The sequence below is a fragment of the Girardinichthys multiradiatus genome, chromosome 19, assembly GCF_021462225.1.
Source record: "Girardinichthys multiradiatus isolate DD_20200921_A chromosome 19, DD_fGirMul_XY1, whole genome shotgun sequence".
NCBI lineage: Eukaryota > Metazoa > Chordata > Actinopteri > Cyprinodontiformes > Goodeidae > Girardinichthys > Girardinichthys multiradiatus.
This window is the reverse complement of record NC_061811.1, coordinates 2519028-2546354: the sequence shown is the minus strand read 5'-3', so window position 1 is coordinate 2546354 and position 27327 is coordinate 2519028. Positions and strand designations below refer to the sequence as shown.

At 40.8% G+C, this 27327-nt stretch overlaps 1 long non-coding RNA gene across 1 annotated transcript; it reads left to right on the top strand.

Annotated features, from left to right (window-relative positions):
• The first annotated feature begins 13180 nt into the window (after positions 1-13180).
• On the top strand, positions 13181-22303 carry LOC124855766. The gene is made up of 4 exons (XR_007035137.1): positions 13181-13235; positions 18171-18332; positions 19509-20514; positions 21011-22303. It is a non-coding gene; the product is annotated as an uncharacterized LOC124855766 (long non-coding RNA).
• The last annotated feature ends 5024 nt before the right edge of the window (positions 22304-27327 follow it).

Below are 27327 nucleotides of genomic sequence, written 5' to 3'. Positions count from 1 at the left end.
CACACAACATTATGGGTGACATACCAAAGTTCAAAAAAGGACAAATTGTTGGTGCACGTCTTGCTGGCGCATCTGTGACCAAGACAGCAAGTCTTTGTGATGTATCAAGAGCCACGGTATCCAGGGTAATGTCAGCATACCACCAAGAAGGACGAACCACATCCAACAGGATTAACTGTGGACGCAAGAGGAAGCTGTCTGAAAGGGATGTTCGGGTGCTAACCCGGATTGTATCCAAAAAACATAAAACCACGGCTGCCCAAATCACAGCAGAATTAAATGTGCACCTCAACTCTCCTGTTTCCACCAGAACTGTCCGTCGGGAGCTCCACAGGGTCAATATACACGGCCGGGCTGCTATAGCCAAACCTTTGGTCACTCATGCCAATGCCAAAGGTCGGTTTCAATGGTGCAAGGAGTGCAAATCTTGGGCTGTGGACAATGTGAAACATGTATTGTTCTCTGATGAGTCCACCTTTACTGTTTTCCCCACATCCAGGAGAGTTACGGTGTGGAGAAGCCCCAAAGAAGCGTACCACCCAGACAGTTGCATGCCCAGAGTGAAGCATGGGGGTGGATCAGTGATGATTTGGGCTGCCATATCATGGCATTCCCTTGGCCCAATACTTGTGCTAGATGGGCGCGTCACTGCCAAGGACTACCGAACCATTCTTGAGGACCATGTGCATCCAATGGTTCAAACGTTGTATCCTGAAGGCGGTGCCGTGTATCAGGATGACAATGCACCAATACACACAGCAAGACTGGTGAAAGATTGGTTTGATGAACATGAAAGTGAAGTTGAACATCTCCCATGGCCTGCACAGTCACCAGATCTAAATATTATTGAGCCACTTTGGGGTGTTTTGGAGGAGCGAGTCAGGAAATGTTTTCCTCCACCAGTATCACGTAGTGACCTGGCCACTATCCTGCAAGAAGAATGGCTTAAAATCCCTCTGACCGCTGTGCAGGACTTGTATATGTCATTCCCAAGACGAATTGATGCTGTATTGGCCACAAAAGGAGGCCCTACACCATACTAATAAATTGTTGTGGTCTAAAACCAGGTGTTTCAGTTTCATTGTCTAACCCCTGTATGTGCAGAGTTTATGCTGTTCAATAATGTCAGAGCTCGTCTCACACCTTTCTACTCTGTCCTAATACCATCGCCTTACTGGGCTGGTATTCACAGGACAATCCTTAACAGACCGAAATATTATTTGATAAAATATTAAAATATTAATATTAAAATATTAATATTAAATAATATTCTCAGATTCATATTTACAACACATATTAATGCAAACTCAGCAGAAACACAAGAATCAAAGACAGTATTGTTTTATTTCATTTAAAAAATGTAAGGAGGAACTTCTTATGAAAAATTTAGGGTATAAAACATGATGCAAGTTAAATTGTAAGTTAAAAATCTGCTACATTGCTGTCAACTTGTCTTGATGCTCATTGGTATGAACTTTATAATGCTTGATTTTACAGCCTATTATAGGAACAAACTCCATGATGAAGGTTGAATAAATGTATTTCTTGCATTTATTAGGCCTTACATTTTCAAAATACAATTTCTGGGCTAGGGCCACTTGCTATGTAAATCCTCCAATATAACATCCACAAGCTGTTAGAAGCTCCATGTATTTCGTTTTGTGGGTAGTTGTATTAGTTTTAGTTTTCAGTTTTTCTCTGCTCATGTTTTAAGACTGTATAATCTTTTTAAATAAATATTTCTTTCAGACAGCTTACTTTTTCTTGTTGCCAGTCTGTTAAGCTGCTGACATTGTTCTTGTATTTGCTTACTGGTCATGTTATTAAAAACATTTTTTCCCCCTTTCCTTGTCTTGTTTTGTTGTTGTTTTGGATGTGTTCCAAAACAGCTTTGACCTTTGTGAAGGGATAATCCACTAAATCGCTCGGTCGTCCATAAAGAGCTTTTTATTCACCGCTCACCGTCTCTTGGCATTTTCGACCCGGGCTCTTTGTCTTCAACTCACCCATGATCCTCCCACTCACTCTGTCTCCCTGCTCAGCTGTCTACTCTCCACTCCTACCTCAGTTTCTTAATCTCTACTGCATTCCCACCTCTGTCTTTTGATTTCTCTACACAATGCTTTTATTGTCTTTTTTGCTTTAAATTGTTTGCCCATTCCCCTGCATCATCCCTAATTACTGTATATTGTTTTATGTTAATTTCCTGGCTCTCTGTCTCATATACACACAGAAATCTCCAGCCTTGTTAAAATTTGTGTGCACCGTTGTTATTCTGAGATACTTGATAATGAGGCTTCCAGATGAATGCTAGGCATATATTGAGATATGTAGTTGGTGTTGCACAACTGCTCAGACAAAGGCAGACACAACAACACACACCCACACAGTCTGAGACACCAGAGCATGATAATTTCACATCACAAGTAGTTACATGAAAATGGACAGAAAAGGGAACACAGTCTCATTCAAATACATTACAGGCGGCACAGACAAAAGATGGAGTAAAATTTATTTCAGGTGTTCATGTCATTATACACCAGTTTCCATGCCACTCTTTGTGCATTAGAACTTAGTAAAAAGTTTTACTAATAACACAGTGCCTTTAATACACAGTGGGATATCCTGACTTCCAGCCCTGTGTGTTCTGCTTGTTTTCTTATGCTTTGCTAAAACAGGTCCCCATTTAGGCTTCTAATAAATATCTGATGAATGTCTAAAGAAAAAAGGTTAATTTTTATACCAAATATCAATTTTACTCTAGACATCTGTGAACTGTTTAGATATATTTTTAACAATTAAAATGGTCGCTGCATGGTTGTCTGCCTGTGTTTGGGTGCTTTCTTCAACCAAGCTGACAGAATGATCTAACATGTAATAATATAGGTATGAAGCAAACCATTCTTGTTTCATTGCCTGGTTTAGAGTTGGCATTGAGGTTTATGAACTTTATTAGCATAAATGTTTTTGTTCAGATATTTGATTGCATCCCCTGAATCTGTAGAAGTTGTTCAATTTGCTATCATGTCCTTTTTAGGGTTTGTCTTGTTTTATTAGACAAAAGGAGCAAACAACACATTTGTGGGAAAAATGACTGCTAGTCTTCCTTGCCAGAAATAACAAAGCAACAACAACGTTAACTGGAGACACATTTGCACCAACCTGTGCACACACATGCACACACGGGTCATTTTATATTTCAAAGTAAATGCACATATGTACCAATTGTAAGCTACATAGTGGTGTAAAATGCAGCCCTAGACACATGTTTATGGTGAAAAATGGATACAATGCACTGCAATATAAATGATACCATTATAAACAATACTGTGCAAAGAATAGAGCCAATAAAATGAAAAGGCTTTCAGGCATATTTGGATGGGAAGTGTTCTTTCTTTACCAGGCATTGCAAGTTTATTTATATAGCACCATACACAAGGCAATCCAATGTGCTTTACAGCACATCAAAGGAAACACAAGCATAAAAGAAAAACATTTTTAAACTAGACACAACACAAAGTGTAGGCAGCAACATTTAAGAGACAAAGCATGTAAAGCAGAATTCTAAGCATTATATTTCACAGCTCTGTGAATGTAAACTACCATACTAAAGGAACTGTCTATGCTATGCTTATATTAAAACAGAGTCAAATGAATGCTATCAGTAATGAAGCGTTTAATCTTTAGAGTATTGTTCTGCATCTGAGTTGGATTCCTGAGGAGGAAATTGCTGACTGGATAAGAACGCTTCAGAATCATTAAATCCAAAAAATCACATTCAAACTTTCCTGTATGTAAAAATTCATGTTGTTTACTATTATTCTCATCATATGGTTTCTGTATTTATGACCCACCTCTGACATCAGCATGTGCACTTTGTGGAAATACCATATCTACATAATATTTTTTACACAGCTGTTCATTATAATTGTAGAGATGTAAATTTACTTCTAGCCATAGGAATAAGTACCAAACCAACAATTCTAAAGAAAACAAAATACCAAAACCAATCCAAAAACCTGTAAATTACAGATATTTGCTTGGAAAGTCACAAGCATTATTACTTTGCATATAATAGTTTGAGTAATTTGTGATTTGGTGGCTAACAGTATGAAAACTAGAATGTTCTTCATTAATCCTACATCTTGTATTTGCCAATTCTTTTATCATGTGATGACTTAGCCACAAATGGCTGAAAAACGTTTTGCCTGGAGACATCTGAACAGCAGTAGTCAGGCTTATCATCAGTATACATGGATGAAGTGAAAACGGTTTTAATGGCATTTTTACTGTTCTAATATGGGCCAGTTGCAATATACAAAAAAGTTGAAAAATATGTGACATATGTTTTTGTATTCTTCAGTTCATTTGAACAAAGTAAGAGCATGGTCAGGTTCTATCTGCTAATTTGCTCTCCTCTGCAAAAGACCATGTAGGCTGATAAGTTCTCTTGGCATTCTGTTGATGAGCTTCAAGAGGTAGTCACCTAAAATGGTTTTCCAACAGTCTTGAAGGAGTTCCCAGAGATGCTTAGCACTTGTTGGCCCTTTTGCCTTCACTCTGCAGTCCAGCTCACCCCAAACCATCTCAATTGGGTTCAGGTCCGGTGACTGTGGAGGTCAGGTCATCTGGCGCAGCACCCCATCACTCTCCTTCTTGGTCAAATAGACCTTACACAGCCTGGAGGTGTGTTTGGGGTCATTGTCCTGTTGAAAAATAAATGAGGGTCCAACTAAACGCAAACCGGATGGAATAGCATGCCGCTGCAAGATGCTGTGGTAGCCATGCTGGTTCAGTATGCCTTCAATTTTGAATAAATCCCCAACACTGTCACCAGCAAAGTACCCCCACACCATCACACCTCCTCCATGCTTCACGATGGGAACCAGGCATGTAGAGTCCATCCGTTCACCTCTTCTGCGCCGCACAAAGACACGGTGATTGGAACCAAAGATCTCAAACTTGGACTCATCAGACCAAAGCACAGATTTCCACTGGTCTAATGTCCATTCCTTGTGTTCTTTAGCCCAAGCAAGTCTCTTCTGCTTGTTGACTGTCCTCAGCAGTGGTTTCCTAGCAGCTATTTTACCATGAAGGCCTGATTCAAGAACCCCTCATGACTACTACAAAATCGAGACACGTGACATCACCCGGTACGGCGGAGCCGGGGTCCCACCCTGGATCCAGGCCTCGGGTTGGGACTTGTCGGAGAGCGCCTGGTGGCTGGGTTGCTCCTCGCGGGACCTGGCTGGGCCAAGCCCGAACGAGAGACGTGAGACCATCCCCCAGTGGGCCCACCACCTGCAGGGGGAACCGTGAGGGACCGGTGCAAAGAGGATTGGGCGGCGGACGAAGGTGGAGACCTCAGCGGCCCGATCCCCGGATGCTTAGGCTGGCTCTAGGGACGTGGAATGTCACCTCGCTGGGGGGGTAGGAGCCTGAGCTTGTGCGGGAAGTGGAGAGATATCGACTAGAAATAGTCAGGCTCGCATCCACGCAAAGCGTGGGCTCTGGAACCCATCTCCTCAAGAGGGGCTGGACTCTTTTCTACTCTGGAGTGGCCCACGGGGAGAGGCGGCAGGCTGGGGTGGGTTTGCTTGTTAGCCCCCAGCTCAGCCGTCTAGTATTGGGGTGTACCCCAGTGGATGAGAGGGCCACATCCCTGTGCCTTTGGGTTGGGGAGAGGTCTCTGACTATCATTTCAGCCTACGGGCCGAGTGGTAGTACGGAGTACCCAGCCTTCTTGGCGTCCCTGTTGGGGGTGCTGGTTAGTGCCCCTCCCGGGGGACTCCATTATTCTGCTGGGAGACTTCAACGCCCACATGGGAAATGGCAGTGACACCTGGAGAGGCGTGATCGGGAGGAATGGCCTCCCCGATCTGAATCCGAGTGGTATTTTGTTATTGGACTTCTGTGCTAGTCTCGGATTGTCCATAATGAACACCATGTTCAAACATAAGGATGTCCATCAGTGCACTTGGCACCAGGACACCATAGGCAGGAGGTCGATGATCGACTTTGTTGTCGTATCATCAGACCTTTGGCCGCATGTTTTGGACACTCGGGTGAAGAGAGGGGCTGAGCTGTCCACTGATCACCACCTGGTGATGAGTTGGATCCGCTGGGGGAGGAGAAAGCCGGGCAGACTTGGCAGGCCCGAGCGCACAGTGAGGGTCTGCTGGGAACGTCTGGCGGACCCCTTGTCCAGGGATGTATTCAACTGTCACCTCCGGGAGAGCTTTGACCAGATTCCGAGGGATGTTGGAGACATAGAGTCCGAGTGGACCATGTTCTCCGCATCTATTGTCGATGCTGCCGCCCGTAGCTGCGGCCATAAGGTCTGCGGTGCCTGTCGCGGCGGCAATCCCTGAACCCGGTGGTGGACACCGGCAGTAAGGGACGCTGTCAAGCTGAAGAAGGAGTCCTATCGGCTGTGGTTGGCTTGTGGGACTCCTGAGGCGGCTGACGGGTACTGTGGAGCCAAGCGTGCTGTGGCCTGGGCGGTGGCAGAGGCAAGAATTCGGACCTGGGAGGAGTTCGGTGAGGCCATGGAGAAGGACTACCGATTGGCCCTGAAGTGATTTTGGCAAACCGTCCGGCACCTCAGGAGGAGGAAGCAGTGCCTCGCCAACACTGTTTACAGTTGGGGTGGGGAGCTGCTGACCGCGACTGGGGACATTATTGGGCGGTGGAAGGAGTACTTCGAGGATCTCCTCAATCCTGCCATCATGCATTCCCTGGTGGAAACAGAGGCTGGGGACTCGGGGTTGGACTCTTTCATCACCCAGGCCGAAGTCATCGAGGTGGTTAAAAAGCTCCGCAGTGGCAGGGCTTCGGGGTTGGATGAGATCCGCCCTGAGTACCTCAAGCATTTGGATATTGTGGGGGTGTCATGGTTGACACGCCTCTTCAACATTGCGTGGCGGACCGGGACAGCGCCTCTGGATTGGCAGACTGGGGTGGTGGTCCCCCTACATAAGAAGGGTGACGGAGGGTGTGTTCCAACTACAGGGGAATCATACTTCTCAACCTCCCTGGTAAGGCCTACGCCAGGGTATTGGAGAGGAGAGTCCGGCCGATAGTCGAACCCCGGCTTCAGGAGGAGCAGTGTGATTTTCGTCCCGGCCGTGGAACACTGGACCAGCTGTATATGTGTTTTGTGGACCTGGAGAAAGCATTTGACTGTGTCCCTCGTGATGCCCTGTGGGGGGTGCTCCAGGAGTATGGAATCGGTGGCCCTTTACTAGGGGCCATTCGGGCTCTGTACAAGCGGAGCAGGAGTTTGGTTCGCACTGCCGGCACTAAGTAGGACCTGTTCCCGGTGCATGTTGGACTCCGGCAGGTCTGCCCTTTGTCACCGGTCCTGTTCATAACTTTTATGGACAGGATTTCTAGGCGTAGCTAAGGGCCCAAGGGGGTCTGGTTTGGGGACCAGTGGATTTCGTCTCTTCTTTTTGCAGATGACGTGGTCCTGCTGGCCCCCTCTACCCAAGACCTACTGCACGCACTAGGGCAGTTCGCAGTCAAGTGTGAAGCGACAGGGATGAAAATTAGCTCCTCCAAGGCCATGGTTCTCGACTGGAAAAGAGTGGCTTGTCCTCTTCAGGTTGGAGGGGAGTTCCTGCCTCAAGTGGAGGAGTTTAAGTATCTCGGGGTCTTGTTCACGAGTGAGTGAAGAATGGAACGGAAGATCGATAGACGGATCGGTGCGGCTGCCACAGTAATGGGGGCGCTGTGCCGGTCCGTTGTGGTTAAGAGAGAGCTGAGCCGAAAAGCAAAGCTCTCAATTTACCGGTCGGTCTACGTTCCTACCCTCACCTATGGCCATGAACTTTGGGTCATGACCGAAAGAACGAGATCCCAGATACAAGCGGCTGAAATTAACTTCCTCCGTAGGGTGGCCGGGCACTCCCTTAGAGATAGGGTGAGGAGCTTGGCCATCCAGGAGGGGCTCGGTGTAGAGCCGCTGCTCCTCCACATTGAGAGGAGCCAGTTGAGGTGGCTCGGGCATTTATATCGGATGCCTCCTGGACGCCTTCCTCGGGAGGTGTTCCAAGCACGTCCCACCGGGAGGAGGCCCAGGGGACGGCCCAGGACACGCCGGAGGGACTATGTTTCTCGGCTGGCCTGGGAACGCCTTGGGCTCCCCCCGGAGGAGCTGGAGGAGGTGTCTGGGGAGAGGGATGTCTGGGCGTCTCCGCTGAGTCTGCTGCCCCCGCGACCCGGTCCCGACGAGTGACGGGCCTGATTCACACAGTCTCCTCTTAACAGTTGTTCTAGAGATGTGTCTGCTGCCAGAACAAGAGCTGCTGTTAACTTGCGATTTCTGAGGCTGGTGACTCGGATGAACTTATCGTCCGCAGCAGAGGTGACTCTTGGTCTTCCTTTCCTGGGGTGGTCCTCATGTGAGCCAGTTTGTTTGTAGTGCTTGATGGTTTTTGCGACTGCACTTGGGGATACTTTCAAAGTTTTCCCAATTGTTTGGACGGACTGACCTTCATTTCTTAAAGTAATGATAGCCACTTGTTTTTCTTTACTTAGCTGCTCGTTTCTTGCCATAATACAAATTCTAACAGTCTATTCAGTATGACTATCAGCTGTGTACTGTATCCACCTCCTGCACAACACAACTGATGGTCCCAACCCCATTTATAAGGCTTGAAATCCCACTTATTAAACCTGACAGGGCACACCTGTGAAGTGAAAACCATTTCAGGTGACTACTCTTGAAGCTCATCAACAGAATACCAAGAGTGTGCGGAGTAGTAATCAAAGCAAAAGGTGGCTACTTTGAATAAACTAGAATATAACACATATTTTCAGTTGTTTCACACCTTTTTGTTCAGTATATAATTCCACATGTGTTAATTCATAGTTTTGATGCCTTCAGTGTGAAGCTGCAATATTCATAGTCATGAAAGTAAAGACAACTCTTTGAATGAGAAGGTGTATCCAAACTTTTGGTCTGTACTGTATATATATATATATATATATGTCTCTTGCTATGTGTTCTTATCCAAGTCTTTATTTAGGAGACGAGAACAGATTCCCAATTCTCTTGACAGGCCATTAGTTCTCCCACACACCCTAATTTTCTCTCTCTCTCTTTCTCGCTCTCTCACACACACACATACACAGGCTAAACCTCACGGCCAACCATAAAAGTTATTTAAAAGAGCTTTGTTCTTTGTGGACCTGGCTCACATTGTCATACACCCCTGCAGCAAAAGGCTGTGATACTAAAACATCGTTCAAATGCTTTACTCTGAGGGTTTTCCACTGCATTAAAAACTGTACAGGAGAAATGGAAATGATGATAAGAAACAAAACAAATTGATGGATATCATGATTGTGTGAGTTAAATAAAAAAGATTCTTATAGAATTGCCATATTTGTAGGTCCATTCACCTTCATATTAACTCTTACCTGTCTCCCTGTTCCTTCCTGAAAATACAACATTAAAGGTTTCTGTATAATATTTAATAGCGGGCAAGAGGAGTCACAGACCTGCCCCCAGGACTGGAGGTGGACATGAAGGAGATCGGAGTCACAGACATCCAAAGGCCCCCCAATGGAGGACCACCGCTGGGACTACCGCAACCCCCCACCAGTAAAGAGCAAAGGAGAGTCTTAGGGAAACCACTCAGCAGCTACAGTGCAGAAGCCCCAGGGAGATGCAGTGACGAACCCGCAGGTCCCTCTGGCAGCCAGCTACACCAGAGCAGATGCAGCTGTGTACCCAGAAATCTAAGAGCACATCACTCGTCAGCATAGGCGGGACAGAGACTTTGGGATTAGTTAGATCCGTTGGGTTTCTTCTACTCTGCTACAACGTAATAATAAATGATTTGCAATGATGAAGTGTATAATTTCCACAAAGCTAATAATTAATATATTGTTGTGGTGGAGTTGGTCCCAAGTGTAGAGATGATTATCCAAGTCTGATGTTGCAAATGATCATTTATTCTAAGAACGACTTACAGAAACTGAGGAACAAGCGTGGAAGTAAATTTGAGGCAATGGACTCAGGCTAGGACAATGCTAGGATTCTATACTAGGATTCTCCTAGGACTGCGGAATGCACATGGACTTTTTGGAGCTAGCAAGTCAGCAGGATATACAAAAAACAGACTTTACTTCGGATCAAATGTACAAAGTCTTTCACTTGACCAGCAACCTCAATATGTTCATGCATGTTACTGTCCGGAAAAAGCAATACCTGAGGGATTTACGCCGTGGGAAGACTCCCATGAACAATGAGACCATGTGGGTGTTGTTTCGGTACCCTGCCTCTCTGCCTGTGCCTCTCTGGCCTGGGGCTGCTTCTCCTGTGCTTCACTAATAGCCAGCCTGGCCCATTGCTTTTCTTAGGCCCTGAGTGTCTACTCCTCTCACCATTGTAACATCGTTGGACTTCCAGGTGACAAATTAGGTGACACCTACTCTACAAACAAACCTACTCTACACTAATATGCACACATACAAATAAATCAACGCTGAAGAAACCTGTGAACAATTCAATTCAATTCAGTTTTATTTATATAGCGCCAATTCACAACACATGTTGTCTCAAGGCACTTCACAACAGTCAAGTACATACATTCCAATTAATCCTAACAATTGAACAGTGCATTATTTATCCAATTTTTATTCAAATTGGATAAAAAGTTTTTCTATCTAAGGAAACCCAGCAGATTGCATCTAGTCAGTGACTTGCAGCATTCCCTCCTCCCGGATGAGCATGTAGAGACAGTGGGCAGTCATTGGCGTTGACTTTGCAGCAATCCCTCATACTGAGCATGCATGTAGCGACAGTGGAGAGGAAAAACTCCCTTTTAACAGGAAGAAACCTCCAGCAGAACCAGGTTCAGTGTGAGCGGCCATCTGCCACGACCGACTGGGGGTTTGAGAGAACAGAGCAGAGACACAAAAAGAACACAGAAGCACTGATCCAGAAGTCCTTTCTATGGGAAGAAAAAGTAAATGTTAGTGGATGTAGCTCCTTTAGTCGTTTCACCTAGAAAGAAAGAACAGATAAACTCTGAGCCAGTTTTCAAGGTTAGAGTCTGAAAGAGAGCACATAGAGTTAGTTACAGTAAAAGCTCAGTCAGTAGCCATGTCTAGGAGAGAGAAAGGGTTAAACACTAAAAGACAGGGCTATGCGGATCATCTGTAGAGGGTGAGCATTAAGTTGTTGCCAGCAGAAGCTCAGACGATTCTCCTCACCAGAAAGGTGTCACAGGTAGACACAGAGCCAGGCCAGGTGTAGCTTCTAAAAGAGAATAGAGAGAACAAGGTTAAAAGCTGAAATAACAGCAAATAATGCAAAATTGGAGAGTAGTGTGAGAATGTAGCGAAGAGGGTGAAAGTGGTCGTTATGTCCTCCAGCAGCCTAAGCCTATAGCAGCATAACTACACAGATAGTTTCAGTTCAGATTATTTAGTTAAACGGCGCTTATTTACAACAATGTCGTCTCAAGGCACCTCACAAAGGGTCCCACTGATGGTCACAGTTTCTTATTTTATTAATATGACCTTAACAATTTAATGCAAGATGTAACACTGATTTAATAAAATCACATGAAGGATACCAGCTTCCTCAACTTGAAATGTCACACAGACAAAAAGGTATTACAGTACTTGAGCTAGCTCAGTACTCTTGGCTCCAGTGAAATTATAAAAATGTCTTTGAACACATCCTCCTGCTATTCTGCCCTTGACATCACAGTAGATATAGAATAAATAAACCAGTTAACAGTGGTTCTTGAAACCTTATCAGTGCTTAAGCTTTTCTATTCAGAGGTCAGTTGAAGGAGAATTGTCAATAAGATAAATCCTGTCTCAAAATAAGGTGAGGTCTTTAGTACATTTAGTAACTGCTCACAGTTAACTCCATAAACGTTACAATAAATATCCTTATATGTAATCCATGCAATAATTACTAAAACACACAGTTGAAGCAGTGGGTAGTGAAACAAGCTTGTTCTCATATTCTGGAGCTGAGCTACTGCAGAGGCCTGTGTGGAGCCACATATTATCTGCCACATATTATCTGTCTTATCTTTTGCAAAAATATAAACAAGTATATCCAAATAAATGATGTATGATGTTTGTATATTCTTTCACATGTCAGTCAGTCATTTTCTACCGCTTATTCCATAGTGGGTCGCGGGGGAGCTGGTGCCTATCTCCAGCAGTCTATGGGCGAGAGGCGGGGTACACCCTGGACAAGTCGCCAGTCCATCGCAGGGCAACACACAAAGAAACATTAAGGTTTGACATTCTCAATCAGCTAAATATGAAAGAGATATAACTTTAATCATTTGTAAAGCATGAATAAAAAGAATGAAGTGATGGTTTTGTAACTGTGTTTTAAAGTAAATGCTGAAAGCTGAAGAATGGAATGTGTAATAGTGTGTAAAGTTTAAAACTGAGCACATTAGGGAAAGAACTGTAGGATGACTAGGAGTGACGAGAGCCAGCTGCATGCTGACAGCGACGGGAGGATGCGACTACAGACCAGCATGGCTATTATCGGCATCTCCAAGGCTGAGAAACAGAATCAGTAGGTCACAGTGACCATGACTAAAGTATTGAGCAATAATCAAGAAGCTGAGCTGAATAGGTTGTGCAATAACTGAGAAGCCTAATAAGCGCCTGACCGGTGAAGGCATCAAGCACCATAAAAGCAATGCTAAAAAAGGGAACAGCGGTTGTTTTCTCGCAGAAGACCAGCGAACAAGATCGGATGGAGAAAAGAAGCTCAGATGGAAAAGGAACAGAGACACAGCCCAACTGATCGACTGCATTAAAATAGAGGATCAACCCGTGAGCCCAGAAAGGACTGTACCTCAAAATTAAGAATCTGATTTAATCTAAAGCCTTTTTATCCAGACAACAGAAGTGAACTTGATCGGTGAACAGCTGATTGCTCTAAGTTTCAGGATTCTGGAAGTCCTGAATCAACCTCATTTATGTCTCCGGGTTTCCTTCAACTCTTCAGCCTCTGGAAACTACTGTCTTCTGAGACATATGACGACAAAGATCCTGTTTAACCATCGAAGCCTGGAGCATCAGTGCCTGCCACTTAAAGGAAGAAAACTGAAGATTAAGTCGTCTTTCCTTCAAGAAACCACTCATTGTTACCAGAAGAAACTTCTCCATCAGGTGCATGGATGAGCCTCCATCTTCAAAGCTTCTCCAAACCCACTAGTTTCAGCATCAGGGAAAGACAGGTTGAGTTGATTGATTCATTTCTATTATTGAAATTATTTTGTGTTGCTGAATTTAAGCTGTTACTGACCCCTGCAAAAGCATTACTAATTAAAGAAAGCAGATAAAATTCTAGTTAATTTGTGGACATTCAATTATTTGAGTCACCGTATTGTTGGTTTTTCATTGGTGGTAAAAAGTCTTGTTGCCTGGTTCTAAGATATTTTAGGGAGGTTTTTATAGGTTGCCTTAGTCAAGTTTGTTAAAACAGCGCCCTTGGGGCTTGTGCCGAGTCACTAAAATTAACCTAGCCCATATACCAAGAGCCAGTTGTAAAATTAGGGAATGAGCAGCTGTGAACAAAAGTGACTGTTGAAGGTGTGGATGACTGTGAGAGGCTACTTGGTCGCCCGGACCTCCAGTTGAAGAAGGGTGAGACTTTTGGATGAAGGCTGTCAGAGGCTAGGCGAGTCATTTCCCGACACCAGCTTAAACAGAACTTTCAGTAAACCTGCTTAGTAAGATCTTTCAGGTTTAGGGAAGTCCGGACCCGTTGGATGGAGAGCTGGATTGAGCAATCCCTTTAGACATGGGGAAGTAGGAGGAAGGTGTTAGATCATCGGACAACCAAACTTGTCACAATGCTCTTATGGTTGATTGTTCATAAAGCATTATCCAAACATTGATAAGTAATGAACTGGAAAAAGCAGGCTTTCTGTTATTCTGCCATCAGTTTGACATTTAAAACACTACTGCAAACAAATTTACTGGCAAAGTTCAGCCTGACCCCCCACACTGTACAGTACACACTTATTTGTTCTGAAAAACATCAAATACTTTCTTTGTGGTTTCAGCTTTTGATTCCAAATTATGCTGTCATAAAATGTAAATGCTACAGCCACTTGTGTTTTACTTGATTTATGTTTTCCTTATATTACTAATTATCAGAAACTTCAGAAATCAGAAATTATCTGTCATCTAATACCAATACTCAAGATACAATGGCTTTTTGTAACCACTGTTAACTCTTTGGCAGTTTAACACCCTTCTCACATATAAAAGCCAGGCAGCAATCACAATTTGAATGTGTTGGCAGTTAATTTAATTTGAAGGGTGAGAGTACATTGAAGCAGTTAATCTTATAAATTAGCAACTGATAAAGGTTTAATGTTTTACAATATTTAAGCAAAACTGAAAAAAAGCAGCAAGTGTGGGGAGAGAAACTACCTGAAGGACAAACTCACAGAATTAATGTCCTTTTACTTGTAGTTGAATAGCCTGCAGGCTTTAGAGCCCCCACAAATACAAATATGAAGCCTGCACATCACTCTGCACTATTCACAGCTGCAAGCCAGAGGCAGGCGGATGTCCAGATAGGGGATAACATTACAGAACAACAGCACATACAGAGCTGTGTGCAAAAGTGTATGTACAACCTAAAAGTAGCATTAAATCACTAAAACTGTGATTTCAGAGCACATTTCACCAGTTTCAACTTTGCTATTTGTTTTTTATTTTTTAATCTAATCACAGTTTTGCAATAAACCTCAAACATTTTACTTTCCATATTTCTATTTTTTTTTTAGCAAAATGAGATCATCTTTTTGGACATTGAGTCAACATGTGTGTCTTCATATGTCTAAGTGAGCCCATCTCAAGTGTTGACTGAATGTTAGATGCTTCTATTGCTGCTTTCTCATAAGAGCTCTAGAATAATCCGAGGAAAGGCTCTTCAGGTATAGTAGCATCCAGATTACCATTAATGCTTTGCTAAACAACCAAATGATGGAGAGCCGGAATAGCTTGTAGGCCAATATGGGGTTCAAATATGTATGATTTTGTGGGATCTACAATGATTGCATGCAGACATTCAGACATATTTGGACAGACTGTGGTTGCATGAGAGCTAAAGCTTTTTTATTTGTTACAATGATTAATCTTTCAACAAGTTTGCAAAAATTAGTTTTGGTACCATCATAGGAAATATCCTTATTCTAATCTAACTGAGACCTATCTGTATTTGTCTGCCTGCATGGATTCTCTTTAAGACATGCGTATCAGATCAAATAGGGAAACCATGGTAACTGAAGATGTGTGAGAGTGCATGATTATTTTGCTTGACTTGGTGGTCCTCAAGCAGACATGATACCTGTTCTCACCTTGTGATAACTATGATAGGACTGAAACAGAAGCAGCAGTCAGTCGGTAGCACAGGTACCTCAGAAATATCTCTTTGTATATCCATGCATGCCAGTCAGTCATTTTCTACCGCCTATTCCATAGTGGGTCACAGGGAAGCTGGTGGCTATCTCCAGCAGTCTATGGGCAAGAGGCAGGGCACACCCTTGACAGGTCTCCAAGTCCAACACACAAACAAACATGCACACACTCATTTGCACACCTAAGGGCAATTTAGAGTGACCAATTAACCTAACAGGCATGTCTTTGGACTGTGGGAGAAAGCTGGAATACCCGGTGAGAACCCACACATGCACAGGGAGAACATGCAAACTCCATGGAGAAAGACCCCCGGCTGGGAATTGAACCTAGGACCTTCTTGCTGCAAGGCAACAGTGCTACCAACTGCGCCACCATGCAGCACAGAAAAGCAACCAGAGAGTTCCCAGTAGAGACACTGTCTCTAACAACGTTGAGTGAAGGGGTTTTCCCCCTGCCTGAAAGAGGGCAACATAGGAGCCACCAGCATCACACGCCTTCTTGTGTGCATGTCCAGAAAGCGGAAGCAACAGCCGAACCCGCCCACCGAAGCAACTGCAACAGTCCTTTGTTCTTCCAAACGGTATATGTAAGAGGTGGTGTTTGGGCAGAGAATAGGAGGAAATAATTTAAACACCGTTTTATGATGTTTTGCATATGTTTGTGTTGAGAAAACTCAGCTCCTTGGTCTTGTTGTGTTTAGCGCAGATTATGACTGTTCAGGATGAGGTAGACAAGAGATTTGTTCTCCATATTAATTTATATCAATATACATTTACATAAAGTAAAAATCCTAAACATTTAGAAAATTACTAAATGAGATCGATATTTTCTAAAGACACAATAAAACCTTACATTCAATTTATTTAACTAAAACTGAAAAAGAAAATGGGAATTAGTAGCTTAATGATTATTTACAGAAAGACAAAAGTATTCATGCCCTTTGAACTTTTTCACATTTTGTCACATTTTAAATACAAACGAGTATTTTCAGAGTATTTAGTGATTGACCAACACAAAGTTGTGCATCGTTGTAAAGTGAAAGAATACAGATGGTTTCTATTTTTTCTACCTTTTATTGTGTTAAGAGCTGCAGGTTTTTTGAGGTTTGTACCTACCAGCTTTGCACATCTACAGATTTAAACTTTTGCCCAATCAGCTTGAGCCAATTAGCTCAAGTTTAATTTAAAACCTCACCCTCTTGGAGAGAGAGGTTCTGTGGATATCAATTTTAGGTTTTGCCATAGATTCTCTGTTGGATTTAGGTCTGGACTTTATAACACGACTTATTTTTCCAGCAGGACAATGACCTGCTGGAAGGTGCACTTTCATTCAAGCTCTCTTTTTCTTCATCATTTGTGATTTCAGCTTGTTAAAGAAACATAATCCAATAATAATGACAAGCTGATGACACATTGAACGTAGGCATGCAGACTTGGCCAAAATGAAGTGTTTAGCTATTGCAGTCTGTTGGGTTTTCTGCTCTGTAACTAAAAACTTGTGAAAACATTCTCTGAAACTTTTCAACATCTTTAGAGGTTTATTGTACATGGCTCTTGCCAGGAAAGCCTGTTAGGCACTTTGCATACAATAGACAAAAATGTACTCATCAAATATGAAAAAAGTGCAGTTATTTTACATAAATAAAGTTTAGCATCTCCACACAAACGTGAGCAGCAGTTTTTGCTTAGGGTTTGTTTAGAGTAAATAATATGTGTGAAGGCTGATTCTAGAAATCTGTAGTGGCATTTTCCCTGAAATTTGCTGTGGTGTTTGTTTAAGTTGTTCTGTGAAACACTGACTCAGTTCTTACACGGCTTTGATCCTGGTTTTTTTATCTAGCTAGTAGGATTTTGCTGCTGATTAACGCAATGCTGTGAAGAGCTCTTGCCCCTTCCAGATTTCTTCAGTTTTTGCTTTTCTGTCACACTTAAATGTTTCAAACTTTATTTTTAATATAGGACAAATGTAACCAAAATAATTACAAAATGATTTTCTCATTTACTAAGGGAAAAATATTCAAACTCAACTGGCTTAATGGGAAAAAAATGCTCCCTAAATGTAATAATTAGTTGTTTCGCTTTTGGCAACAACAGCTGCCACCAAGTGTTTGCACTGAATTAGTCTTTAACATCACTGTGGAGGGATTTTGACCCACTTTTTTCGAATAATTTTTGTAATTCAGTCACACTGGAGAGTTTTTCTACGGAAGAGTAGTAGGGCCACTAAAAAAATAAAATAAAATTCTGACTTTAATTTCAGAATTCTGACTTTAATCTCAGACTTCAGACTTTTTTCTCAGAATTCTGACTTTAATCTCAGAATTCTGACTTTAATCTCAGAATTCTGATTTTTTTCTCAGAATTATGACTTTAATCTCAGAATTATGACTTTAATCTCAGAATTCTGACTTTAATCTCAGAATTATGACTTTAATCTCAGAATTATGACTTTAATCTCAGAATTCTGACTTTTTTCTCAGAATTATGACTTTAATCTCAGAATTATGACTTTAATCTCAGAATTCTGACTTTAATCTCAGAATTATGACTTTAATCTCAGAATTATGACTTTTTTCTCAGAATTATGACTTTAATCTCAGAATTATGACTTTAATCTCAGAATTCTGACTTTAATCTCAGAATTATGACTTTAATCTCAGAATTATGACTTTAATCTCAGAATTATGACTTTAATCTCAGAATTATGACTTTAATCTCAGAATTATGACTTTAATGCAGGTGAGCACCTGGAAGCATCTGGGTGCAACCAGCTTCATCGCCTGAGATGTGAGTCGTGCAGGGGAACGTCCAGCAATCTTGGGGAACATGTCAGATTTAAGTGACTTTTTAGGTGGCCGAGGGCTTCCCGAAGATGCCATTTCATTATTGGAAGAGCAGAAGGTGAGTAAAACAACAGAGTTGGTTTAGTGTCCAAAACGGAACCAGCTGTTAGCATGTTTGTTAGCTTACATCGTTAGGAGGAATAAACGTGTTCCACAATGTTACATCACACGCATTGAATATAGGGTTATTAGCTGCTGATTGCTGGAATTATCCCAAAAGTGTTGGTTGTGTTTTATTTTATTGTTCTTTGTGTTGAATGTTTTCCAAGGAAATTAACCAGTAGTTGAATTATAGACACTAACCACCTGCCAACATGAGAAATGTATTTGATGCGTTCAATTGAGTAACTTTTCGTACAGCAGAGGAGAGAAACTTGAATGAAATTGAAGGTGAAATACATGTTTATATATATTAATCAGGAAAATGGATGGCTTGCATAAACAGCTGCCGATCCCCGATTGTTGCTCTGATTGTGGTTGACTAAAGATCCTCTCAAACCATTCGCTAGCACCAACTAATGTTGTGCAAATAACTGTATATAGGCTGTTAGTGGTACAATGTCGGAAAAATATACAAACTGTTAAAATGTCAGAATCACAAAATAATTTTCCTGCTCTGTGTTTTATGTGCCAGCTCAAGACTTAAATTACATTTTATACTCTGAGCTACCCTCATTGTTGTCAGTGCAGTTATCGCTAAGGTGCGGAAATGGTGGGCTACAGTTCACTAAATCAAACTTAATACACTCATTAATGTTTCTTATAAAACAGTAAAACTAAAATTGCTGGTTGGGGAGCACAGCCGCCTTGAACTTTGATCACAGGGTGATGTGATGTTCGCACAACCAATGGAAACGCAAAATGATGTGATTGATGGATGGATGGATGGATGGATGATCCAATTGCTGTTCCAAATAATTATATACAATGTTTCATTGTGTGTTCTATGTGTAATACCCTTTATTAGACTGTATATTAATGAATCGGTGTTATTGTACCGACATGATAATCAATCCAATCCTTTCATTTTTAAATAAAGTAGAGGATGGTCCATTTACTGAAAGGCTATGCTTTAGCTCCTTCTTTCACCATTGTATGTCTCCCTAAAACAGTATATAGCTTTTATGCTATTTAAAGTCAGTATTTTCCTATTGGCATAAGGGTGATCTTAACACTGATTTGCAGGGAAGACTTTGAAAAAAAGTAATTGTGTTTTCTGTCTGTTTTTGTGCAGATTGGGATGTCATAGCGCTGATGGATGACACAACTCTGGCAAATTACATCCCTTCCTATGGACACCGAATTGCCCTCTTCAATTTCTGCAAAAGCAAACAACCACTCTCAAAAAGAAAACAGGGTCTTCTGCCAAGAGTTCCCCTCTCAGAGTGAGAGACACAGTTCCTGAAATGTCAGATTTGGATGACCTAGTCAGACTCTACTTCAGACTTTCTTTCAGTACCAAAGAAATACTTGCAATTTTAGCACACAGTCATCAGACTATAATAAGTGTTCGAACTCTAAAGAGAATTTGTAAAAGACTTGGGCTGTTCAGAAGGAAGAATCAGTCAGACCTGGAAGAAGTGATGGTCTTTGTCTAACAAGAAATCATGACCAGTGGTCAGATGCAAGGTTATCGATGGCTACATCTTCGTGCAGTTCAATGTGGAATTGTGGTGTCACAAGATACTGTAAGACGCATAATTAAATTGGTTGACCCACAAGGTGTGGAACTGAGACGAGCTCGACGATTGAGAAGACGTCAGTACAACTGCAAAGGACCAAATGCACTTTGGCACATGGATGGCTACGATAAACTAAAACTCTATGGCATTGCTATTAGTGGCTGCATAGACGGTTTTAGCCGCTATGTTTTATGGATGGAGGCTTATGTCACAAACAACGACCCTAAATTGATTGCAAGTTATTTTCTGAAAACAGTTTCATGCATCAATGGATGTCCAGAGAGGATACGTGCTGACAGAGGCACAGAAAATAGATGTGTCGAACAAATGCAGATGTTTCTGCGGAGAAACCACACAGACAGTTTGGCAGGGGATAAAAGTTTTGTTTATGGAAGAAGTACAGCCAACCAACGTATAGAAGGGTGGTGGGCTACCCTCCGCAAACAGAGTGCACAGTTTTGGATGAGCTTATTTCAAACCTTTCAGGATGATGGTCACTTCACTGGAGACTTTTTGGACAAAAATCTTATCCAATTCTGCTTTCTTAATCTTATTCAGGTAAAAGGGTGTACACATGCTCTGTAATGTCTGTTTCAAAAGTTGAACATGTAAATGTTCTGGTAGTGTTTTTAGAAATATCAAAAGGTATTTTGTGAATAAAATGAGTTTATTTTCATTTTAATAATTTGATGGAATTTATTTTATCATTAGACATAACTACACCTTTCTCAGCACATGTGCATGGAGCAAATTTGTTTTTATTGCCAAATGTTTTAAATTAGTAGGGAGTCTGTTCCCCAGTGCTCCCTTGGGTCTGGTTTCAGAAAGCAGTTTTATCAGTAAGTTAATGCTACATATGAAATTAGGGATCATACAGTTTAAAGTCTTGCACCTCTCTGTGTGCATGTGCTGTTTGCTGAAAGTGCTATTTTGTTGTGCTTGGTTTTAGAGGTCACTTTCTTTTTGTATTAATTACTTAATAAGCCCCAACCTTGGGAAAAGTTATTGTTCCATTATCTGTTTTATACATTTACACTGTGCTGTTTTTATGCAGGATGAACTTGATGACGTTGTGCACACATGGAACTCACACAAAATCAGGCCAAGTGGTGGTGCATCATCGGGTCAACCAGTAGTGATGTACTCTTTTCCAGAGCTGCACAGGGCTGAGGATAGACTGAAACCTGTTTTCATGGATGAGATCATTGTGTGCATGGAAGAGTGTACACCAAAAGCCAATATCCCTGCAAGGAAACAGTGTTTGAACTTTGTTGTCTGCTTATGGTAGAAAATGAATGGAATGCCCCAAGAGATCCACTTGTTGCTGCTGATCTGTATATAAGGTTAAGATAAAAAATACTCCAAAGTGTTTAAGAAATTTCTGTAGTCAAAAAGAGAAAAAACAGTGTTTCTGTTTATCTTGAATATGTGAGTAGTTGTCATGTCTTACAGGTACCCTATATGCAGGTATTCTTGCTTTGTATCAAATGAAATACATTTTGGGGGCAAGCAAACATGTCATTTTTTACATCATTCTGTCAGAATATTAATGGTTATTACTGGTATAATGTAAATGCAGTGTTTTGATATGAGTTCAGCTTAGGCTTTCAGCTACCATTGTACTGATCAAAGTAAAAAAATGTTTGGTTGACATCTTGTCCCAATATATAGTTTTTTCTTACTTTTATACTCAGTCATTAGAAGTAGCAATGCTCATTTCTTACTTGTCAAATATAGATAGTGTGATGTGATCATCAGTTATGTAACAAATTATTCTAACTAGCTATGCTTTCAGCTGCATAAACAAATGTATTTTTTCTTCTAACACAATTCTGTATTGTTAAATGAAATCCAATGACAATGTATGTGTGAAATGTGAATGAAATGGCAGTACGAGTACAGCAAAAAGGATATTATAACATTTGTAAACCTGCCTTCCATTAAATATAAACATCACTGTTTTGTTGACAGGCATTTGTGAAGTATAAACTCACTAGCTATCCATTGCATTCTGTTGCCAACTTTTTTTCTTATTATTCATGACTGGCAATCCAGATCGATATTTGTAAGCCTTGTGTGTATCAAATTACCCATACAGCCCTCGAGAGCTACTGTCCTTCATCTTTTAGGTGGATCCCTTCTCCATCATACCTGAATAAAATGAATAGCTTGTTATCAAGCCTCTTCAGGGCTTCCCAGGGCATCCCTGCACCTATGTGACAAAACAGTGCCCAAAAGAAGTTCCAAGTTATTGTCCCATCAAGTCTGAAACCATTTGCAATTATCAAATGTGTATCTAACTTTTTCTAATGACATGTTAAAGACAAATAAATGGCATTCAGCTCTGTTACTGAGTTCCTTTGAATTCTGATTCCATTCTCTTCATTTTCTCACAATAAATGATTTACCTTAGGGTTATTCATTATCCTGTAAAGTTAAATATTTCTCTCAATTAAATTAGCTGATCACAGTCTTTAGTTTGGTCGATGAAAGCCAAGCCACATGTTAAATGTTTCTTTCATTTACAGCCAACACATTAAAAGCCGGAGGTAAGGGGATAGATTTGACGCCTGTTCAAATGGATAAGGAGCTAGATCAACATATTAAAAACCATGATAGAATTTTATTTTAAAGTAACATTTATTAGCAAGATTTTACAAGAAACATTTTCTTGCTAATCCCAACAACATGGCCATTAGAATGAGCCAACCTTTAAAAACAGAAACTAGATCTAATACAACCCTGTGTTATACATCAGTGACAGTGTAAAAAATTAACACTATTGCTCTTGTGGTATCAAAAATAAAAAGAGTCATCTAGGGTGTAGAGATAAAACAAGTGCTAATTGTTGAGGAAATGCAGAAACAAAAATTGGATATCTTCTGTTCACCGATCACTGCACTGCATTGTATACTTTCTATTTATAACATTAGAAACCAGTACGTTTCTTCAAAACAGACTGAATCCATTATGCAGTAGATTATTGGTGGATGAGAAACACACATGCTTAGAATCAATATGACATTTAGAAAATACTGGAAAATATATAAATATATTTTCTGTAACTTTCAATTGTATTTTAACAGCAAATACTGAAAATTGAAACCTCAGCTTAACTTAGCTAACACTTGCATAAGCTGTAAAGAGACATACTGTCAGACATGACTAATTCAAATATGTAAAATTGTACATATAACATTGACAATGTAACAATGTTTGTTTTATTCCAGACCCAATAATAAAATATCTGGATTAATTAAGTCTGACTCCTTACTTACAAGAGTATTTGATTTAGCTAAACTGCTACAAAACATGAGGCACTAAAGAAGCTTAAAAAATAAGCTTCATTACATTTTCTTTAGATCTCTTGAAATAATTTTTCTTGTTGCTGCTACAGCTTTCTTTCATGCAGCAGGAGAACTCAGATCTGGTGAAGACAGCTCTGGATATAGTAATAAACAGTGTAAAACTCATTCTTTTTTTTTACCACTTCATTGTGTCGTGTGAAACTAGGAATGATAAAAGAAACTGGAATAATTTCAGTCAAAACTGGTCTTCTGACATAAATGGACAATTACTCAGATTTTTTTTTAAACAGGCATAATTTTCATAAGTTCAAAATACATATTCTTTATGTCTCTTTGCAGCTCTGCTCTAGTCTGCATGAACCATTCAAATGTAATGGATTGCAGTAGCTGTCTAAACAATGTCCATTACCCAGACATTACTTTCAAGAACAGCATTAAATTCAGAACGGAAGTCTGGGAAATTTTCATAGCTTTCAGCTATTTGCAGAATACGTCCACATGTGTGACCCACTGGTCTTCTTGTGAATGCCGTCATATCTTGAAATTCCACAAAAATACTGTTTGTTACTATAAGATCAGATCCAGTGCAGAATCGCACAAATTTCTGAAGTTTAATGTCATCCAGCTCTCTGATGAATCTTTTGAGATGATTTCCCACATCGTTTTGCTTTGGAGACAAATCCTCAGCAAATTTCAGCAGTTGGCAGACTTTTTTTGATGTTGGTTGCAGGTCTGAGAACAACTTGATCAGTGCCTCTGGACTGAGGGAAATATGTGGATAGATGATCTCTCTCCAGCAGTCAATGACGAACATTGGTTTTTGGACAAGCTCTTTGTGTGCTATTTCATCAAGGATTGTAGGAAGAGACTCGGCAGTTATTCTTTTTCTACAGCCATAACTATCAAGAACCTCCACAAGATCATCTTGTTCAACAGCAGAAAAATTCTTGACTGCTTCCCTCAAAACCTCACATTCTTGGCTGCTGACAAACTGTAGAAAATGTGCTTTAAGATCGCTGTAAACGCTACTGAAAAGCACTTGTTCAAGAAAAGGGATTGCAAGTTTATTTGGAAAATACTGACAGTCTTGGTAACCTTTCAAAAGTATTCGTCCAACTGCCTTCCATTTTTCAGCAGGAAAATCATGGCGAATGAAGGGCACTTTAACTGTTGTACCGAGGGTGCATCGCTCATTGAATTTATTCCAGAAGCAGGTGAGAACATCTCTTAGTATCCCTGAGCCACTGCGCTTCACATTCAGTGTTTTTCTCATAATATCTGAATCAGAGAAAGCAGTAATAATGTCATGTAAAGTGTTAGTATGATGTACAGTGATTGTTATTACATCATCTGGATTAGCTGGACTGAGGGGTACAAGAAAACCCTCATAGATTAATGTGTCTTCTGTATCTTCCTCAGCATTAAGAATGGGACCAAAAGTAATTTCTGAATCATCTGAACGTTCTAAACCAGGGTGGGCATCAACAGAAGAACTCCTGACTTCCCACGTTTGCAATGGATTAATTTCACTGCTACTGCTTTCCAAGACAAATATGACTTCGGATGTCTCGCTGTCATCTTCTTCAGGAACTTTTGGCTTTGTTGCAATGTAGAAGCGTAACATTGTCAGCCTCGCTGCTTCATACATATTGCCAATTGTCAGGCAGGTGTCATCAGTAAGGTGGTTCTGTTTAAAGTCCCAAACCTCAAACTCAAAATCTGTCTCAGGACCCTTAGGAGACATGCCATCAGGAAAAAAAAGTTTCTTTCCTTCATGAAGAATATCTTTTAATTCAGCATCAGTGGCCATTTGAATTTTTCTAGTCCCACTTCCCTGTTTCAATCTCGCCTGTTTGGTTATTTTTCCATCACTATGTATCCATCCTATCTCAATATTTCGTGTTGCTTTTTGCTCCTTTGTCTGTCTTGTTCTTTCTTGCGAGGTGTTTTCCTTTGGACTTTCCTTTTTGGTTTTCATTTTCTCACGAAGCTTCTGCAGAAGACCCTGTTTTCTTTTTGAGAGTGGTTGTTTGCTTTTGCAGAAATTGAAGAGGGCAATTCGGTGTCCATAGGAAGGGATGTAATTTGCCAGAGTTGCGTCATCCATCAGCGCTATGACATCCCAATCTGCACAAAAACAGAGAGAAAACACAATTACTTTTTTTCAAAGTCTTCCCTGCAAATCAGTGTTAAGATCACCCTTATGCCAATAGGAAAATACTGACTTTAAATAGCATAAAAGCTATATACTGTTTTAGGGAGACATACAATGGTGAAAGAAGGAGCTAAAGCATAGCCTTTCAGTAAATGGACCATCCTCTACTTTATTTAAAAATTAAAGGATTGGATTGATTATCATGTCGGTACAATAACACCGATTCATTAATATACAGTCTAATAAAGGGTATTACACATAGAACACACAATGAAACATTGTATATCATTATTTGGAACAGCAATTGGATCATCCATCCATCCATCCATCCATCCATCCATCCATCCATCCATCCATCCATCCATCAATCACATCATTTTGCGTTTCCATTGGTTGTGCGAACATCACATCACCCTGTGGTCAAAGTTCAAGGCGGCTGTGCTCCCCAACCAGCAATTTTAGTTTTACTGTTTTATAAGAAACATTAATGAGTGTATTAAGTTTGATTTAGTGAACTGTAGCCCACCATTTCCGCACCTTAGCGATAACTGCACTGACAACAATGAGGGTAGCTCAGAGTATAAAATGTAATTTAAGTCTTGAGCTGGCACATAAAACACAGAGCAGGAAAATTATTTTGGGATTCTGACATTTTAACAGTTTGTATATTTTTCCGACATTGTACCACTAACAGCCTATATATAGTTATTTGCACAACATTAGTTGGTGCTAGCGAATGGTTTGAGAGGATCTTTAGTCAACCACAATCAGAACAACAATCGGGGATCGGCAGCTGTTTATGCAAGCCATCCATTTTCCTGATTAATATATATAAACATGTATTTCACCTTCAATTTCATTCAAGTTTCTCTCCTCTGCTGTACGAAAAGTTACTCAATTGAACGCATCAAATACATTTCTCATGTTGGCAGGTGGTTAGTGTCTATAATTCAACTACTGGTTAATTTCCTTGGAAAACATTCAACACAAAGAACAATAAAATAAAACACAACCAACACTTTTGGGATAATTCCAGCAATCAGCAGCTAATAACCCTATATTCAATGCGTGTGATGTAACATTGTGGAACACGTTTATTCCTCCTAACGATGTAAGCTAACAAACATGCTAACAGCTGGTTCCGTTTTGGACACTAAACAAATTCTGTTGTTTTACTCACCTTCTGCTCTTCCAATAATGAAATGGCATCTTCGGGAAGCCCTTGGCCACGTAAAAAGTTACATAAATCTGACATGTTCCCCAAGATTGCTGGACGTTCCCCTGCACGACTCACATCTCAGGCGATGAAGCAGGTTGCACCCAGATGCTTCCAGGTGCTCACCTGCATTAAAGTCAGAATTCTGAGATTAAAGTCAGAATTCTGAGATTAAAGTCATAATTCTGAGATTAAAGTCAGAATTCTGAAATTAAAGTCAGAATTCTGAGATTAAAGTCAGAATTTTATTTTATTTTTTTAGTGGCCCTAATACTCTTCTGTAGTTTTCCATCATAAACAGCCTGACTAGGTCATTTCCCAACCTTCATTTTGATATTTTCAGCCATACAGATGTAGGTTTGCTGGTGTGCTTTGGACCATTGTCCTGTTGCATAACCCTGAGCTTGAAGTCATAAACATGCAGCCAGACATTGTTCTCTTCTAGAGAGGTGAAATCATAGTTCCACCTAATACAGCAAGTCGTCCACATCTTGAAGCAGCAAAGCAACCCCAAACAATTATATTACCACCGCCATTTTTGACTGTAGACATGATGTTCTTTTTCTGAAATTCTGTGTTAGTGTTACATCAGATGTAACACGACAAACACCTTCCACCTTTGTCTTGTCAGTCCACAAAATATTAAGTCTTTTGGATCATCAGATGTTCTTTGGCCAGTCTGAGATGGACCA